The 20735-nt window shown below is 36.7% G+C and overlaps 1 protein-coding gene across 2 annotated transcripts in view; it reads left to right on the plus strand.

Annotated features, from left to right (window-relative positions):
* The window catches only part of TMTC2 (transmembrane O-mannosyltransferase targeting cadherins 2), a 449167-nt gene that overhangs the window by 425341 nt on the left and 3091 nt on the right, over nucleotides 1–20735 (plus strand). The gene's annotated exons all lie outside the window — the stretch shown is intronic.

Raw genomic sequence — 20735 nt, forward strand, 5'->3', positions numbered from 1 at the left:
TAGTAAGTACAACATTCAGCATCATTCAATCCATTTGTTCTCAGTTCTAATTTTATTTTTCCTGTCAGCAGCATTTGACACAGATGATTACTCATTCCTCCTGGAAGCATTTTTTCCCCTTAGTTTCCAGAAACTTCCCTCCTTTGCGACCACCTAACTGTGGTACCTCTTATGCTTTACCCCCTTGGCTGGTTCTTCTCCATCAATTCAGTGTCTTTAACCTGGGAATTCTCTTTAACCCACTTCACACCCTTCCTTTCTTTGTTTTATTGTTTTTACATTAGAATGTATCACAATATAAAATGTCACATATTTTGCTTATTTCTTTTTGTTTCTTATCTATGTCTTACAAATATAGGCTCCATGAGACTGGAGTGTTTGACTCTATTACATACTGCTGGATCCATAGATACTCAGTAATTACATCATGAATGAATGAGTGAGTGAACAAATTACATTTAAAAAGGAAAAATTAAGAATATTGGGTATAATTGATGGGACAAACTCTATGTAAAAAATTATAATCAGAGAACCACAGGAGAGATACCATTTTAACTATTTACATTCTACAAAAGGCTCCTTCAAGCCTGGAAAACATGGCAAAACCTCGTCTCTACAAAAAAAAAAAAAAAAAAAAAAAAAAATCCAAGTATGGTAGCACATGCCAGTGGTCCCAGCTGGCATGCTGGGGGAGGAGGATTGCTTGAGCCCGGGAGGAGGAGGTTGCAGTGAGCTAAGATAATACCACTGCACTCCAACCTAGGTAACAGAGTGAGACCCTGTCTTTAAAAAATAAAAAATAAAAATAATCCTTCACTGAGTTTCTTATTATTCATCTTACTTGATTTTTATTCCATTTTTATAAATTTCTTTTTCAGCTCCCCTAAATCCTATTTACATATTCTATAGTAAGAGGTACCTCAGTGTATCAATCCATTGCTTCCTCTTCCTCCGTGGACAGATTTTAGGGTTGAATAGACCTGTAGACTAGCCACGTGTACCCCTGCATCTCTGCTGGAGGTTGCTGCTACAAGAGAGCCTGCTCATTTAGCATCCAAGACTTCATTTTCCAGGAAATTACCATTTAATTTCTACATCTCTTGGATGAACCAAAGAAGTTAACAAAGTTTTTAAACTTCTGTCTTTGACTGAAGTAAATAAAAGTGTCAAATTATAGGCATTAGAGCATAGCTTAATTTCCATCAGCCATTTCAAGACACTGCAATTGGATTTCATTATTATATGCAATGGACATTAAACATTTATGAGATAAATGGCCTATAGTTTAATTAGATAGTTAGTAAAGTATTCATAAGATACTTTAAGAATAACTAATGTGTAATAGCAGAAAAGGATCTCGCCTCTGGTTTCTTACATAAAAGAATTGAAAAGATGTCCCTTCTTTGTACTTCTAGAGAAGTGGTTTTTGTTCTTTTTGTTCAGACGTGAATCATAGGCAGAGGTGACATGTGGCCAAGCTTTAGTATAGTCAAATATTAGATCACTATTTCAAGGTTGTTGCATTGCCAATACAAAAGTATGTTTTTTGAGTAGGTAGAAACATGATTTTGTGATTTTGTAAACATATTTGACACATACCATATAATCATTATGATCCCCCAACTTGGTATTACAGATGAGTCTAAAAGAAATCAGAGTGTCATCTGAGAATTAACCATTGGGTTTGAAATAATTTACTTTGTTCTGTCTTATTTTTCAAACTTGGTTTTGGTTGTTATTTGTGAGTATGGTTGAATAAGTATGCGATAAATACATTTGAGGCCAACAGTTGCTTGGGCTCTAGGTCTGTGTGATTGCTTTATTGATTGCTGGTTACTTGCTTGCTTCCTTTATATTAACAGGGTAGAACAAGGAAGGGAGACAGGAAGGTAAAGACATAAGGTTTTCAAAAATAGGGCTGCTCAGAGATAAGACATTGGTAGATTAGGTAAAAGCTATGTAAATTCTGAATTATATAAAAATTTGGAAGCTGTTACTCAGAAAATGTCATTGAGCCAGTCTTTAAAACTTTATAGATAAAAATGTGCTTCTTATCGATAAAAACTTTAGCTTGGGAGATGCTGGATGCAGTCTGATTGTGGCACTTTCAGATATTCTCAGAAAAAAAGATAAAATGTGCAGTAGAATGGAGATATGTTGAGGGTGATATGTGAACCTTTACTATGTGAGCAGCAGCAGTTCTACCATTAAACCTATCTTGATTTGCCATGAGCTTAGAGACATAAGGCATGTTTATTTATTTTTACATTTTCAGCAGTCATAACACCTTGGCAAGTGTCATGGCTTAGAGTACAGCATGGCTTCACCTTGATTGGTGTGTCCTGATGGAATATTTTATGAAATTATTATGTGTGAAGACCTCGCATCATTATTTTTCCATGCATGTATCAACGAAATCTTGGCCCTATAAAAGTGCCAATAGAATGCCATGCATCAGTCAGTATGTTTACATTTTACTTTTAGCCCCTGGAAAGATTCTAGTTTCCGGAGAAATTGCTGTGCTCCTGCCCATTATGCTTGACCTGGTCATCCTAACTCAAAGCACTCAAAATACTTTCCACTTGCTGTGTGCATGAAGGCTGTGGTGAATTCACTCAGTGAAACGTATTTCTTCATATTCATTCTGCAAGGGGACAGTTGCTGCTTTCTAATGTCTTGGTGAAATGTGATTACTCTGAATGAAACTGTCATTCCTGCATTAATCCTGCTTGTTCATGCCATAGTCCCCATCTGCTTTGGAAGATGGAAAAAAAAAAATTGTCTCATGCATCTGGTATGGACTGAATGTTTGTGTTCCTCCAGAATTCATACACTGAAACCCTAATCCCTAATGTGACGGTATTTGGAGTTGGGGCCTTTGGGAGGTAATTAGAGTAGGTTAGGTCATGAGGGTGGAGTGCTCAAGATGCGAGTAAATCCCGTATAAAAAATAATAATAATAAGAGGAGATGTAGGGAGTCTTTCTCTGTCTGCACATACCGAGGAAGGCCGTGCGAAAACATAATCGGGAAGAAGACCCTCACCAAGAACCAGACTGTGCTAGCACCTGATCTCAGACTTGCAGACTCCAGGAACTGTGAGAAATACATGTTTGTTGTTTAAGCCACCCGGTTTTGAATCTCTGTTACAGCAGCCAGAACTGACTGGGAAACCATCTTTAGAATATATATGCCTAACCCTAAATTTTCATTTAAATCTACTATTTGATGTCTCTGATATCCTCATTTCCATGATTTTTAAAACTGAGTATTTTTAATAAATCCTATTTAGAAAAAGCTGTAATTTCCACAATATATACACTAGTATCTCTCAGTTGATCTCCATCAGACAGCTATTTATTGGCAAACACAGATATTAATTAGAAAAGTGATATACATAGGTTAAAAACATTCTTCCGAATTTGATTGTTGTGGCATCTGTTGAGTCTTTACCCCAGTATGTCTTTGCTTATGTCCATGTACACTGCAGTATGTCTATACCTCTTGCCGTCTTCATATACATATATATATTTCTGATATATGTGTGTGTATGTATGTGTGTATATATTTATATATATATATAAAGATGTATGTACACATATATGTCAGATCCATTTGTGTAGCAAAAAGTCTAGGGGAAAAAATGAGTCTCTGCTTGTATCTTCCTGACAATTGAGTTTTTAAATATTATAAGCACAAATCTCAAATTTCAACATATCTCTGAAATGTATTGTAACAACAACATGATTATTCCAGTGACAGGTTCCAATTCCTTGGGATGAGCAGTCATATCTTACATATTTTTAAACTCATGCCTCGCACATACACAGTTGGATGGGCTGTACAGCTGGAAACCCTTCTGTGTAATATGATTATGATTGAGAAAGCATGCACATGTTCCTCCTTCCCCTTCATGCTAAAAACAAACAAAGTGTAGAATGAATTAACATTGCTTAAATCATATTTCAAATAGAAACAGGCAAGGAATTTGGTTCAAAGGAAAAGAAAAAAAGATCTTGTGTGATTTTGTAGCAGCTATCTATATTAGTAAGGGCAGACAGCTCTTGGTGTTTTAGAGAAATAGATGATGCTTGCCTATTGTGCATATTCTTTTCTAAATTTCTTAAATTCTACTTATTTTTATCCTTTTTCTATTCTATATGTACTTTGAGACATCAGATATTTTCTTATGTAGAACTTTTATTTAGCAGTTTTACTTCACATGATGAGCTGCATGCTTATTGCAAACTTAAGATGGGGTACCGATTGCATATTATAAAAACTGAGTGAAACTTAGGTGGCCTCGAATCTAGGTTTTCCTTTTTAAATTTTTTTTTTTTTTAATTTCCATAGGTTATTGGGGAACGGGTGGTGTTTTGTTACATCAGTAAGATTTTAGTGGTAATTTGTGAGATTTTGGTGCAATCATCACCTGGACATATACACTCTACCCTATTGTAGTTTATTTTCTTTTGTTGTTGTTGTTGTTGTTGTTTGAGACAAGTCTCACTCTGTTGACCAAGCTGGAGTGCAGTGGCACAATCTCGGCTCACTCTAACCTCTACCTCCCGGGTTCAAGCAATTATCCTGCCTCAGCCTCCCAAGTAGCTGGAACTACAAGCACGTGCCACTATGCCTGGATAATTTTTGTATTTTTAGTAGAAACGGGGTTTCAATGTATTTGCCAGGCTGGTTTCAAACTCCTGACCTCATGATGTGCCTGCCTCGGCCTTCCTATTTATAATCTTTTATCCTTCACCCCCTTCCCACCCTTTCCTCCTGAATTCTCGAAGTCCATTGTGTCATTCTTACGCTTTTGCATCCTCATAGCTTAGCTCCCACTTATGAGTGAGACATACAATGTTTGGTTTTTCATTCCTGAGTTACTTCACTTAGAATAATAGCCTCCAGTCTCATTGAGGTTGTGGCAAATGCCATTAATTCATTCCTTTTTATGGCTGAGTAGTATTCCATTGTGTATATATATATACCACCGTTTCTTTATCCACTCGTTGATTGATGGGCATTTGGGCTGGTTCCATGTTTTTGCAATTGCAAATTGTGCTGATGTAAACATGCATGTGCAAGTATCTTTTCCATGTAATGATTTCTTTTCCTCTGGGTAGATACCCAGTAGTGGGAACACTGGATCAAATGGTAGATCTACTTTTAGTTCTTTAAGAAATCTCCACACTGTTTTTCATAGTAGTTGTACTAGTTTATATTCCCACCAGCAGTGTAGAAGTGTTCCCTGTTCATCACATCCATGCCAATATCTACTATATTTTGATTTTTTCACTATGGCCATTCTTGTAGGAGTAAGGTGGTATCTCATGTGGCTTTGATTTGCATTTCCCTGAACATTAGTGATGTTGAGCATTTTTTCATATGTTTGTTGGCCGTTTGTTTGTATTCTTTTGAGAATTGTCTATTCATGTCCTTAGCCCACTTTTTGATGGGATTTTTTTTTTTCTTACTTGTTTGAGTTCATTGTAGAGTCTGGATATTGGTCCTTTGTCAGATGTATAGATTGTGAAAATTTTCTCCCACTCTTTGGATTGTCTGTTTACTCTGCTGTTACTTTTGCTTTGCAAAAGCTCTTTAGTTTAATTAAGTTCCAGTTATTTATCTTCATTTTTATTACATTTGCTTTTGGGCTCTTGGTCATGAAATCCTTACCTAAACCAATGTCTAGAAGGGTTTTCCTGGTGTTCGCTTCTAGAATTTTTATAGTTTCAGGTCTTAGGTTTAAGTCATTATCCATGTAAAGTTGATTTTTGTGTCAGATGAGAGATGAGGATCCAGTTTTATTCTCTAACTGTGGCTAGCCAGTTATCCCAGCACCATTTGTTGAACAGAGTGTTCTTTCCCCAGTTTGTTTTTGTTTGCTTTGTCTGTTTCATTGACACAAGATAAAGAGGGAACCCTCCCTAATTCATTCTATAAAACCAGCATCACCCTAATACCAAAACCAGGAAAGGACATAACCATAAAAGAAAACTACAGACTGATATCCCTGATGAACACAGATGCTAAAATCTTTAACAAAATACTAGCTAACTGAATCCAACAACATACCAAAAAGATAATTCACTCTGATCAAGTGGGTTTCATTTCAGGGATGCAGGGTTGGTTTAACATATGCAAGTCAATAACTTTATTTAGTTATTCTGTTTCATTGATCTATGTGCCTGTTTTTATACCAGTACCACACTATTTTGGTGACTATGGCCTCATAGTATACTTTGAAATTAGGTAGTGTGATACCTCCAGATTTGTTCTTTTTGCTTAGTCTTGCTTTGGCTATGCAGGCTCTTTTTTGGTTCCCTATGAGTTTTAGATTTGTTTTTTCTAATTCTGTGAAGAATGATGGTATTTTGATGGGGTTGCTTTGAATTTGTAGATTGCTTTGGTCAGTATGGTCATTTTAACAATATTGATTCTACCCATCCATGAGCATGAGATGTATTTCCATTTGTTTGTGTCGTCTGTGATTTCTTTCAGCAGTGTTTTGTAGTTTTCTTTGTAGAGGTCCTTCACCTCCTTGGTTAGGTATATTCCTAAGTATTTTATGTATTTATTTATTTATTTTGTAAAAGGGATTGAGTTCTTGATTTGATTCTCAGCTTGGTCACTGTTGATGTAAAGAAGAGCTACTGATTAGTGTACATTAATTTTGTATCCAGAAACTTCGCTGAATTCTTTTGTCAGTTTTAGGAGCTTTCCAGAGGAGTCTTTAGGGTTTTCTAGGTGGGCAGTCATATCACCAGCAAACAGCAACAGTTTGACTTCCTCTTTACCAATTTAGATGCCCTTTATTTCCTTCTCTTGTCTGATTGCTCTGGCTAGGACTTCCAGTACTGTGTTAAAGAGGAGTGCTGAGAGTTGGCATCCTTGTCTTGCTTCAGTTCTCACAGGGAATGCTTTCAACATTTTCCCATTCAATATTACGTTGCCTGTGGGTTTGTCATAAATGACTTTTACTACATTGAGGTATGTCCTTTGTATGCCGATTTTGCTTAGGGTTTTAATCATAAAGTGATGCTGGATTTTGTTGAATGCTTTTTCTGCATATGTTAATACGATCATGTGATTTTTGTTTTTAATTCTGTTTATGTGTTGTATCACATTTATTGACTTGCATATGTTAAATCATCCCTGCATCCCTGAAATGAAATCCACTTGATCATAGTGAATTATCCTTTTGATATGTTGTTGGATTCGGTTAGCTAGTATTTTGTTAAGGATTTTAGCATCTATGTTCATCAGAGATATCAGTCTGTAGTTTTCTTTTTTGGTTATATCCTTTCCTGGTTTTGGTATTAAAGTGATACTGGCTTCATAGAATGAACTAGGGAGGGGTCCCTCTTTCTCTTTCTTGTGTCAATAGGATTGGTACCAGACTTTCTTTCAATATCTGGTAGAATTCTGATGTGAATTAGTCTGTACCTGGACTTTTTTTTTTTGCTGGTAATTAATTACCATTTCTATCTCACTGCTTGTTATTGGTCTGTTCAGGGTGTCTATTTCTTCCTGATTTAAGCTAGGAGGGCTGTATCTTTCCAGGAATTCATCCATCTCTTCTAGGTTTTCTAGTTTATGTGCATAAAGGTGTTCATAGTAGCCCTGAATGATCTTTTGTATTTCTGTAGTGTCAGTTGTAGTATCTTTTGTTTCATTTCTTACCGAGCCTATTCGGATTTTCTCTTTTCTTGGTTAATCTTGCTAATGGTCTATCAATTTTATATATCTTTTCAAATAACCAGCATTCTGTTTCATTTATCTTTTGCATTTTTTTATTTCAATTTCATTTAGTTCTGCTCTGATCTTGGTTATTTCCTTTCTTCTACTGGGTTTGGATTTGGTTTGTCCTTGTTTCTCTAGTTCCTTGAGGTGTGACCTTAGATTGTCTGCCTGTGCTCTTTCAGAGTTCTCGGTATAAGTGTTTAGGGATATGAACTTTCCTCTTAGCAGCACCTTTGCTGTATCCCAGAGGTTTTGATAAGTTGTGTCACTATTGTTGTTCAGTTCGAAGAATTTTTTTAATTTTTATCTTGATTTCATTTTTAACTCAGTCATCGTCCAAGATCAGGTTATTTAATTTCCATGTATTTGCATGGTTCTGAAAGTTCCTTTTGGAGTTGATTTCCAGCTTTATTCCACTCTGGTGTTGAGAGAGTGCTTGATATAATTTCAATTTTCTTAAATTTATTGAGGCTCGTTTTGTGGGCTATCATATGGTCTATCTTGGAGAAAGTTCTATGCACTGTTGAATACAATGTATTCTGCGGCTGTTGGATGGAATGTTCTGTATATATCTGTTAAGTCCATTTGTTCCAGAGTATAGTTTAAATCCATTGTTTCTTCATTGACCTTCTGTCTTGATGACCTGTCTAGTGCTGTCATTGGAGTACAGAAGTCCTCCACTATTACTGTGTTACTGTCTATCTCATTTCTCAGGTCTAGTAGTAATCGTTTTATAAATTTGGGAGCTCCAGTGTAAGTGCATATGTGTTTAGGATTGTGATATTTTTCTGTTGGACAAGGCTTTTTATCATTATATAATGTTTCTCTGTATTATTTAACTGCTGTTCTTTAAAGTTTGTTTTGTCTGATTTAAGAATAGCCATTCGTGCTCACTTTTGGTGTCCATTTGCATAAAATGTCTTTTTCTACCTTTTTACCTTAAGTTTATGTGAGACCTTATGTGTTACATGAGTCTCTTGAAGGCAGCAGATAGTTGGCTGGTGAATTCTTATCCATTCTGCAATTCTGTATCTTTTAAGAGGAGCATTTAGGCCATTTACATTCAACGTTAGTATTGAGATGTGAGGTACCATTCCATTCATCATGCTATTTGTTGCCTGCATGTTTTGTTTTTGCTTTTTAACTTGTATTTTTGTTTTATAGGTTCTGTGAGATTTATGCTTTAAAGAGGTTCTGGGTTTTTGTGTTTTTTTTGTTTGTTTTTTGGTGTGTTTTCAGCATTTGTTTCAAGATTTAGATTTCCCTTTAGCAGTTCTTGTAGTGGTGGCTTGGTAGTGGTGAATTCTCTCAGCATTTGTTTGTCTGAAAAAGACTGTATCTTTCCTTCATAGATAAATCTTAGTTTCGCTTGATACAAAATTCTTAGCTGATAATTGTTTTGTCTGAGGAGGTTAAAACTAGGGCCGCAAGCCTTTGTAGCTTGTAGGATTTCTGCTGGGAAATTTGCTGTTAATCTGATAGGTTTTCCTTTATAGGTTACCTGGTACATTTGTCTCACAGCTCTTAAGATGGTTCTTTCCTTCCTTTAACTTTGGATAACCTGATGACAGTGTGCCTAGGTGATGATCTGTTTGCAATGAATTTCCCAGGTGTTCTTTGTGCTTCTTGTATTTGGTTGTCTGGGGTCTCTAGCAAGTTCAGGGAAGTTTTCCTCAATTATTCCCCCAAATATGTTTTCTAAACTTTTAGATTTATCTTCTTCCTCAAAAACGCTGATTATTCTTAGGTTTGACCGCTTACCATAATCCCAGACTTCTCAGAGGCTTTGTTCATATTTTCTTACTCTTTTTTCTTTGTCTTTGTTGGATTGGGTTAATTTGAAGACCTTGTCTTCGAGCTCTGAATTTCTTTCTTCTACTTGTTCAGTTCTATTGCTGAGACTTTCCAGAGCATTTCTATAAGTATGTCCATTGTTTCCTGAAGTTTTCATTGTTCTTTATTTATGCTATTTCATTGAATATTTCTCCCTTCACTTCTTGTATCATTTTTTTTTAAATTTCCTTATTTTGGGCTTCGTTTTTTTGGTGCCTCCCTAATTAGCTTAATAACGTTATCCTGAATTCTTTTTCGGGTAAATCAGGGATTTCTTCTTGGTTTGAATCCATTGCTGGTGAATTAGTGTGATTTATTTGTGGGGGTATTAAAGAACCTTGTTTTATCATATTACCAGAATTGATTTTCTGGTTCCTTCTCATTTGAGTAGGCTCTGTGAAGGTCTAGGGACCTAGGGAAGGTCTAGGGCTGAAGGCTGCGGTTCAGTTTCTTTTGTCCCATGGTGTATTCCCTTGATGTAATACTCTCCCACTTTTCCTATGGATGTGGCTTGCTGTGAGCTGAGCTGTAGTGATTGTTATCTCTTTTCTGGATCTACCCACCTAGCAAGTCTACCAGGCTCAGTACTGGTACTGAGGGTTGTCTGCACAACATCCTGTGATGTGAACCATCTGTGGGTCTTTCAGCTATGGAAACCAGCACCTGCTCTGGTGGAGGTAGCAGGGGGGTGGAATGGACTCTTTGAGGGTTCTTAGCTTTGGTAGTTTAATGCACTCTTTTTGTGCTGGTTGGCCTCCTGCTGGGATGTGGCACTTTCTAGAGAGCATCAGCTGTGGTAGTATGGGGAGGAACAGGCGGTGGGCGGGGCCCTAGAACTCTTAAGAATATATGCCCTTTGTCTTCAGTTACCTTGGTGAGTAGGGAAGGACCATTGGTTGGAGGCAGGCCTAGGTGTGTCTGAGCTCAGAGTCTACTTGGGCAGGTATTGTTGCGACTGCTGTGGGGAATGGGGATGAGGCTCCAGGTCAATGGAGTTATGTACTTAGGAGGATTATGCCTGTGCCTGCTGTGTCATGCAGGTTGTCAGGGAAGTGGGGGAAAGCTGCCAGTCCCAGGCCTCACCCAGTTCCCACACGCTCCGAAGGGCCGTCTCCCACCATGCCCCTACCAATAGCATCAAGTCTGTTTCCAGGCAGTGGGTGAGCAGGTCTGAGAACTTACCCCATGCTACCCCCTCCCAGCTATGAAAGCAAGTGTTGCTTTCCTTCTTGCCCCGCCTGTGGAGCTGCACAAGGGATTCATGCCCTCCCCCAAGTTCTAGCCAGGAGACTTCTTGATCTGTTCAAATTGTTACAAAGTTCAGCTGGTGATTTCCTTCTCTCTGGGGCCTTTTCCCAGTGCCTCTGGCCACCCTCCCGAAGCACCCCTGTGAGGCCAGGCAGAGATGGCTTGCTACGGAACCCGGCGAGTGCACAGAGCTTTTTCTGCTGCTTCCTCTAGACTTGTATTTCGCTCAGCTCTCTAAATTGACTCGGCTCCAGGCAAGGTCACAATCTTCTCCCATAATCTAGATTTTCATTTTCGCCAGTGGGGGTGTGTGTTTGGGGGCAGATGACCTCCTTTTCCCACTTGCACAGTTTTGACACTTACAGTATTTAGGGTGTTTCCTGTGTCCTGCGGGAGCAATCCCCTTCCTTCAGAGGGTATGTGGTTCCTCTTTGATTTCCTGATTTATTCCTGCAGTTGTTCTGGAGCAAAAATTCAGCATGAAGCCTCCACGTGTTGCTCTGTCTGTCCAAGTCAGAGCTGCAATCTAGTCCTGCCTCCTGTCTGCCATGATCTCTCACAGTTCTCTAAGTTTTGCATTTGAGTTATATGAAAGATGTTCCTGTGACATTAAAGACATCAAGAAACCCAGCTTTGAAAATAGGATCATCTTCACTGAAGAATAATTTCTGGGGTAATATTCTTAAGTTAGTAGATGCCCTTTAAAGTCTCTTAGAAATAGCCACCACCTTTGAAATTGCTCGTTACAATCACTGTTTGCTCTTCCCCCAAACCAAAACTGTTGGCATTTTGATAGCCATAGAAATGTATGACATCCAACACTGTGACAATCACACCCATCATAAAAGTTAAATGAACATTCTTGTAACACCCACAGGGATGAGGCAGACGTAGGAGGGAAGGATTGAGCACACAGGATGAAATGTGTGTCTGACAAATTGAAAGTACTCCCTTTATAGAGCATTGTTGTCTTAGTTGTCATCTGTATCTGTTTTGTTTTATTCAAAGCCATTTCAAAAGCACAAATACTGTGTTGAAACTGAGAATCAAAATGAATCATTTCTGTGATCTGTCAGAATTTGCCTTGCCATTGCTAGATTTTCTGTGTTGTTTTCCCTTGCTATGTGTCCAATTTTGTAAATCTTTTTGATTTATTCAAAATATGACTGTAGTCAAAATAAGACTACAAAGAACTATCATTTCTGAATTGGAAGTGTTGCATTGCTTATGAGGTTTTATGATAGCCTTTTGTGAAGATCATTTATTTAATTGTATTAATCTTGCATTTGAAGTAAGGATTTATTTTTCCATTTTGGTTGGTGCCAGAAGGGTTAACATCATCATTATCACTGCTGACAGCTTAATCTCCAAATTAATTGAAATTCAGACTCCCCTCTATTGGGGTGACTCTTTACTCCTGGCTCTGCTCTCAGCAGTCTGCTAAAAATGTTTTTTAAAGTAACAAATTGATTTTGATGCTACCCACCAATTTCAAAAGTTCATGTCATATTCTCATTCTGGGAGTCTAAGAGACCTGAAGCAACCTGACAATTCATGTTGTCTAATATTTTCGTACCCGTAAGGAAATAATATCCTCTGTCCCCCACAGCTCAGTCTTAGTCTCTCCTTTGTAGACACACCTGATTCTTCCTTTGGAGTAGTAGAATTTGTTTTCACTCACTGGACTGTAAACTCCTTGAGGGCAGTGAATCCGTCCTCTGTGCAGTCCTCTTCTATACTGCGTACACCGATGCATGGATAACAGTGAATCCGTCCTCTGTGCAGTCCTCTTCTATACTGCGTACACCGATGCATGGATAACAGTGAATCTGTCCTCTGTGCAGTCCTCTTCTATACTGCGTACACCGATGCATGGATAACAGTGAATCCGTCCTCTGTGCAGTCCTCTTCTATACTGCTTACATCGATGCATGGATAACAGTTTCACCTCCCTCTTTCAGTCTGAAGGGCATAAATGAGACCATGAAGTTACATCTCCTAATAAGTTGTAGTAAATGCCAACTATGCACTTAAAATTATTTCAAGCTACATACAGACTAAAAATATATATTGCTTTTGTTCACTGCATATCCATTGTCTGGCAGAGCACATATAATAAGTAGTCAATAAATATTTGTTAAATTACATTGAGATTGGTATAGAATTTACCTCTCTTACATCAGGTTTTTCTGCTAACACATACAAATTTGTCTTCTGTCAGCAAACATACATTGAGAGTTTATTTTATATGCCAAAGCCTAGCACTAGCAGTATAAAGACAATTAGGATAAATTCACTGGCTTTTTCATCTTCCAGCAAAGAAGACAGACACTTATAACAAGTAGCTATAATTCACTCTGGTAAGTGTAGCAATTAATGCATGTAGACAGTACTATGGGAACATAAAGAAGTAAGCTATGAATAAGAAATTGTTAAAAACTTTTTTTTTTTTTTTTTTAATGAGCAGAAGTTTGTCAGAGAGGGTGGAAGAAGTACTTTGTCAGTGGAGCAGTCTACGATAAGGAACAAATGCTCAAAAGAGCCCATGACAGAAACAGAAGTTTCAGGTGGCTCAGGCACAATGTACATTGAGAGAATGTTTTGGATGTCAGCTAAAAATGGGGCTTGTTGGTACTGGCTGAAGAGTTTGGATCCTGTTTTATAGGCATAAATCAGAACCTCGGAAACATGATTTGCATTTTAGAAAGACAAATATTAGGTGGGAGATAGATTGGAATAAGAAGAAACTGAAGATAGGGAGAATTATAGGAGGCTGATGGAGGTAAAGGAGTGGGATGAGATGCTAAATTTACATGGTGCCAGTAGAAATGGAGGGTAGTAAAGAGAGGTAAAACATGAAACATATTGTTCATCTTAAATGTTTTTGTTGTCTCTGGAAAAGGAACTAAGCAGAAAACAAGGATTCTGGATACAGGAAGGCTATAAAGGTTATTCTGCATGCTGGTTAGCTAGGAGCTGCTGTCCTCTCTTATACATTTGTCTGGGATTTCCCATGGTTAACGTTGAGACATCCATGAAGATCCCCCTGCCTCTCCCAGAGGTCTCCTGTCTGGCTGCCCAGATTTCTATGATTACCTTGAGTGAACTTATATCAAAGATTCTCCATTTTGTTTATAACAGATTTTTCATTTTAGAAGTAGTGGCTATCTGGTTCCCACTGTTGGGAAGCAACAAGGCAGGCAGTCCTATTTAGGACCACTTTTGAGGTAGTTGGGGCTCTGTGTTCCTACTTTTCAAATATTACCATGTAGGTGATATTTTGTACGATGGTACGTTATTATCTTATTTTTAACAAATGTTAAGAACAGGTGGGTCACTAAAGAGGAAATATGAAAAGCTTACAACCTTATGAAAATGTTATTAGCCTCTCTAGTAATCAGGGAAAAGAAATTAAGTGCATAGAATGATACAGATTGTGTATTCCTTATCCAAAATGTTTGGGACCAGAAATCCCAATCTCAGATTTTAGCTTTTTCACATTTTGGAATATCTGCATTATACTTTTACTAGTTGAGAATCGAAAATCTGAAATTTGAAATGCATTTTCTTTGAGCATTATGTCTGCATTCCAACAGTTTTAGATTTTGAAGGATTTCAGATTGCAGATTTTCAGATTTGGGATAGCCAGTTCACACTATTTTGCAGCTTTCAATTCAAGAAAACTTTAAAAATTAGACAATACCAAGTATTATTAAGGATATAAAACAAAGGGTCCCCTGTTATATGTTGGTAGTTATGCATTTTGATACAACCACTTTGAAAAGCAATTTGGTAATAGCTAGCAAAGTCAAAGATCCCCTGTGATCCCACAATTTTATTCCTAGAAACTCTTCCCTAAGTGTAGGTAGACATATGCACAAGAATTGATGGCAGCCCTCTTTTAAAGAGTCTGTGTTCCATCATTAAGGGAAGGTATTCAGTGTAATTAATATGAAGGAACAAATCTTACATATATCAAGATGTCTAAGTCTGAAAAATAAAATGTTGAAAAAAATTTCAAATTTCAAACAGGTGTTTGGCAAGATGGCATTCCAGGATGGATGACGCCTAATATATAAAATTAAAACTTATAAATAATATTTACATTTGCTGTGGGTACACAAATAGTAAAAGTGTGAAACATGTACTGGACTGTTAAGTACCAATATCAGGATTGTAGTTTTCTCCTGGGGAAGGTCAGAAATAGGATAGGGAGAGAGATTTAGGGACTCCAGTTGTATTTATAAAGTTATATTGGTTAGGCAAGAATACAATGTGTGCTGTATTCTGTGAAATTTTTTATGCCTAAAATATAATTAAAAACCTGCATATGGCTTTAGTCATATGTTTCTTTATTCATTTTGTCAATCAGCCAACAATCTGTACAACTACCTATTCATTTATTCTTTTATTTCTGTCGGAATTATTTTATTTAAGTAATCCAAAAAAAAGATGATAAGGGCCTGAACCAAGCCGGAAAAAAGGGATAGGATATAATTCAAAGACAGATTGAAGAGCGATTTGGGGGTAAAGTTATCAAGACTTAACAATTGGATGTGAGTATGTATATGGGTGGACGGGCAAGGAATCCAGGATAATTTATGTATTTTCTAGCTTGCATCAAATTAAGCATACCAATGAAACAAAGGAGGAGAGTGATGTTGAAAGTGAAAGAAATAAGGTATTTAACATTTTTTTTTCCTGAAGCTTAACAGTTTATCTTAAAAACTTTAATTTATCCTGCCTAACACAGTGAAACTCCGTCTCTACTAAAAATACAAAAAAAAAAAAAAAAAAAAAAATTAGCCTGGCGTGGTGGCTCGTGCCTATAGTCCCAGGTACTCAGGAGGCTGAGGCAGGAGAATGGTATGAACCCGGGAGGCGGAGCTTGCAGTGAGCCAAGGTCGCGCCACTGCACTCCATCCTGGGTGAGGGTGAGGTTCTGTCTCAAAAAAAAAAAAAAAAGGAAAAAGGAAAAAAAAACTTTAGTAATTATTTATTAAATATCTTCCATGTATAAGGCACAAATAACTATAAAGAGATCCATTAAATGTATGCATAAATGCCTTTTCATTAATATGTTTCTTAAAATGTTCATACTATTCATTTTTAAGCATCATGGTACAGTTGCTGCTTCAGTAAATTCAATTGGGCAAGCAGTTTCAACTGAAATACAGTTGAATGCCAGTATGCAGCCTTCATTAAGTTATTTGATAGCTACTTTAAAAAGAGTGAGGATCCATCAAAAAGTTCAGACTGCAAACTCATTTAAGTTTGCAAATTATATTCAGAAGCAAAGCTGAAGGTAGTTTATCTTGAAAATATCCCAAAGATGTGTTGTATATTAATTGAGTAATGACTAGGTAAGGCTAACTTCAATCACTCTTTTTAAAAAGTTATTTAGTTTACATAACAGTAAATCTGCAAGTCTGGATAATTTTAACAACATGAGTAAATCCTTTGAATGGAAACAAATTTATTTAAACAATCAGAAATATTGGTCTATTATCTCTGCCTTCAACTTTCTCATAACTCCTCTTGCCTGTTGATTATCCTTCATAAAAGGGAAATGGCCATAGGGACCAATGGGGTACAAGAGAGCCCAACTACTGCAGGGGTATCCAACTCCTGGCTAACTAGAACATCTCAACCAAACCCTTTTCTCTTTTGTTTTGTTTTCTTCTGGGACCCACTCAGTTCGTCCATTCAGAGTTCTACATTACTCCTGATCCCAATAGAAACACGGATTTCCAACCCTAAATCACCATATAGTCTTACTATTCCTCCTCTGTCATTTTCTTTCCAATCCTACATGATAAGCTTAGGCCAGAACAATGATTTTGTGTTCCAGTCCTGTGTGTTCATGATACCCTGTGAGCTCAGCAACATTCCTTGAGAGTCTCAAGGGCCTTAAACTAGAATCACACCTCCATCATCTTGCCTTTGCTCCGCCCACCACAGTACACATCCATTATTTTAAATTTTGCATATTTCCTCCACAGTTGAAGAAGTAAGCCAAAGACCACAGTAAAATAACAAAGAAGGCAGAATTCCCTAGAGACTTAAAAAAATGTATCATTTTCTGTTTCAGTATGGCTGCCAGTCAGCCCCTTTGATGTAAAGCATCTGTCCTCTTCAAGGAAACAAGGAATGTCTGGTTCTCCTTTCTAGCCTGTGAAGTAGGAGATGGTGTCATTTGTTGTACAGAACCAGGAGCCCCATGTTACTGGGCTGCAAGCTACTGACTGCTTTGGTTAACATACTGAAAATGTCATCAGTTGTCTTTAATAAAAGACCATGTGTATAGGGAAAGACCTGAGCAGTTGTCATTGAGTTTCTCTTCCCCAGCCCGTGAGCTACAGCTGGCAGACAGCAATGACACCAGTATGTAATCAAACAGCCAGTTACCTGACATTTTTGCATTTCAGTAGTATTAGAGTTAGATAGACTTTGAGTCTGTTTATAAAATTTCACGTTTGCTTATTTGGTTATCAAAAGGCTTTTCATACCTTCTCCTTCTGTCTAATAACATTTAGTTATGTATGGCTTCTGCTTTAAAAAAAAAAAAAAAAGATTATTTGAACATTTCCTGACTTAAATAATTGAATGACCAAGGGAAGAATTCTGTTATGGGGGAGGATAGGTGTTCTATCCTCTGGCGTACTTTGTTCTATACATTATAACCTTTTATAGGAAATGTAATCACAGAGCTATGAAATGATATAATCTATGATCTAGAAATTACCTTTAGAACAGTGCTTCTCAAATTTTAATGAGGATACGAGGCACCTGGGGTTCTTGTTAAAATTCAAATTCTGATTCAGTAGGCGGGGCCTGAAATTCTGCATTTCTATCAAGCTGCCTGGTGATGCTGATGCAACTCCCTGAACTCTATAATCTGTGTGCTCAGCTAGAAGACCTGAAGGAATTCAATCCAGTGGGCATCCACTAAACTTCCCTAGCACAGATGTAGAGAAGAGACATGACGGGCTTAAAAGAGAAAGCCCCTGTCTGAAGAGAGAAAACAACCATGTTGTAAAAAGTTGAGTCTATACCCAGTCTTATTCATCAATGTTTAATAAACAGGTGAAATTTTGTATGTCAGAATAAACGTTGACACTTTCAAAGCAGTTATCTAGGGCAATGATACTTATTACGTATGTCACATTTTAGCATATCTGTATAAATTCTGTGTTTCCTTCATTCAAATAAGAAGCTATTGTGATGTTTTAAGCATTATATAATGCATATTTGTAGGTTTTTGAAATAAAAAGTTTTATTTTACTAAAATAGCCATTTATATTCACACCAAAATGTTATAGCTGACATGTATAGCTGCTTAAATATATTGAATGATATTCTTAAATATGCATACTTTTAGTTTCCATATATTTTTAGTCATTAGGGGAAGCAATTAATGAGTATATGTGGGCTTACCTGAGAGCTGTTATCCCATGGTAACTATTATTATTTTTGTTTAATGAGTAACACACTGGTGTGGATATGCAAAATTAAAGTTATTACAAAAAACCCATTACAATTAGCATGTAGAACTCATTCATCAGAACAGATTTAACTTCCTAGATGAGTTTTCTTAGACTAATATTAAAATACAACATTTGTTTCATCATTCTATGGTGGGTAGGTAACTCCATAAGTGTTTGAAGGACAGAGAAGCCTCAGACTACAATTTAGTAATAATAGTAAAGTCTATTTATGTGGCATGATCGACTTTACCATCCATTTTCACATCTGCCTCTTACAGGTTTAACCTTTAAAAGGCTAGAAAGCTAGTAAACATGAAGCCAGTTCAGAAATCCTCAGTTTTTACATTCAGTGGTTGCTCAGGCACACTAACAAGGAGGTTCTACTTTGTGTTTTTGATACGATAAGGAAAAGGAAAGGAAAAAGATAATAATGTGGGTATTCTCATATGATATTTACAGCAACAAAATGCTGGCATCCCATTTGTAAAGGAAGCTGAGATCACGAGCCGTCACCCAACTTGTTCAAGTGCCCACATCTCTGTGGTAGAGCTAGTATTTGAACGTAGGCAGTCTGACTCCATAACCTCTGAGTGTTTTTAATAATCCCTTTGAGTTGAAATAATAGATGCAGACACTATAGATGCAGACACTTTGGTAATAAAGTGATTCAAGAAATAATGACCATCCCACAGAGCCATCTGTTTTCTCTCAACCTCATCACTGGGCCTCTTCCATTTCTGGTTAGTAAGGAATGGTCTCCAACAGTGGTTCTCCCTCCCTATTTCCACTCTTCCCACTCAGAATAGCAGGAAGTCTGAACATTGTATCTACTTAGCATCTTTAGTAATTTAGGCTGTGAGCACTCTTCACTATCAGTTTAGTGGCTGTTTATTGATAGTTGTGCCAAGCGCTGTGAGGGGACATAATTCAGAAATGTATACATGCTTCAAGGAACTCAGGATAATAACAGTGGTGTGATAACAAAGTTCTTTTAGGAAGACAGAGTAGGTGGTGTTATTTTCAGTTTCCATTGTGGAGCTTTTTACTGCACATGTCATTTAGAGCTATGTTTATTTGGATTGGTGTTTAAAATTAGAAATTGACCATCTGTATTTTTCTTGATAAGTATGGAGTATTCCTGACCAAAAAGGTTTCTGAAGGTCAGCAATAGCTTATATTTGCAGCATTATTTTTGTAAAAGAGAAAATAATATAGAAAAGTTTAAAAATAATGCCCAGTAGTTGAAGACTTAAGGAAATTTTAGTATATATATCCAGAGACATATGTAGCCATTGAAATCAAAATTTTAAAGACTGCCTAATAACATAAAAATGACAAACATGTATGTGCTAGACTTCAAGCAAAATGAGATAAGGAAAAGTGATCGTGATATTTGTAGAGTGTCTAATTTATACCTGTACTCTGCTCTGTATATTTGTTTAATTTTCTCATTGTGTCTTTCTAACAGCACGCAAAGAAGTTGATATTATTTCAGTATTTCACAAATGAAGGAAGGGCACAGATACGTTAGGGGATTTCACCAAGGTCATTGACAGTGGTTGAACAGAAACTCAAACCCAGATCTCTTAAAAAATCCAAGTCCCCCAAGTCAATTTATTCTAAGCTATTCCACCTTCCTCTGTGGCCTTGCTTTTGGTTCAGATATAATTAATTTTACAGTAAAGAGTAGAGTCACAGGAATTCAGCTGAAAAGTACATGTGTTGTGAAAATACCACATCTTAAAAATAACTGAATTATTTTGGACTGTAGCACAGAATTGAAGGACAATTAATAGTTGACACAATCAAATGAAAGTGTAATCATAGCATAAATACTTTATCTGATATTTGAAATATGCATTTGTGTAACTGGCAAAATATTATCTGCTTTCTGTTAGCCAGAATGTTCCAGGGACAGGAGTAGAACAGCCTTTATTTATAAAGAGCAAGCAAAATATATTTTCCTTTGGGAAGGACTTTTGCTGTTGTTAACTAATGTCTGAGAATTTGGGGATGAAAACCTTTGTATTAAACTGGTGCAACATAACTCATGCCATTTAAAAAAGACTTTTTCCCCATACGATAGCTTTGTATTGCCATTATTATGCATTACTGAAAATTCTATGAGAATTATTAACTATTTTTAATAAGTAATACAAAATTTTTCTTAGAAAGGTTTCATTTTTCTCTACCATATTTTATCTATTTGGATTTTTTATTTCACTATATGGTAAACATTCATCATTAGAGGTTAAACACTGTTTGGCTTTTAAAAATAAAGACTTTATCTTGTTAAACTACTCAGATTTGGGAAGGGCTTTAGTGGTTGCATTTCAATTTTTTTCAGGATTTTTACCCAAAGACATCAGTAAAATGTCATAGTTTATTTTAATTGTTTTGATTAAAAGCCTCAGATATTGCT

The sequence above is a fragment of the Chlorocebus sabaeus genome, chromosome 11, assembly GCF_047675955.1.
Source record: "Chlorocebus sabaeus isolate Y175 chromosome 11, mChlSab1.0.hap1, whole genome shotgun sequence".
Classification (NCBI taxonomy): domain Eukaryota; kingdom Metazoa; phylum Chordata; class Mammalia; order Primates; family Cercopithecidae; genus Chlorocebus; species Chlorocebus sabaeus.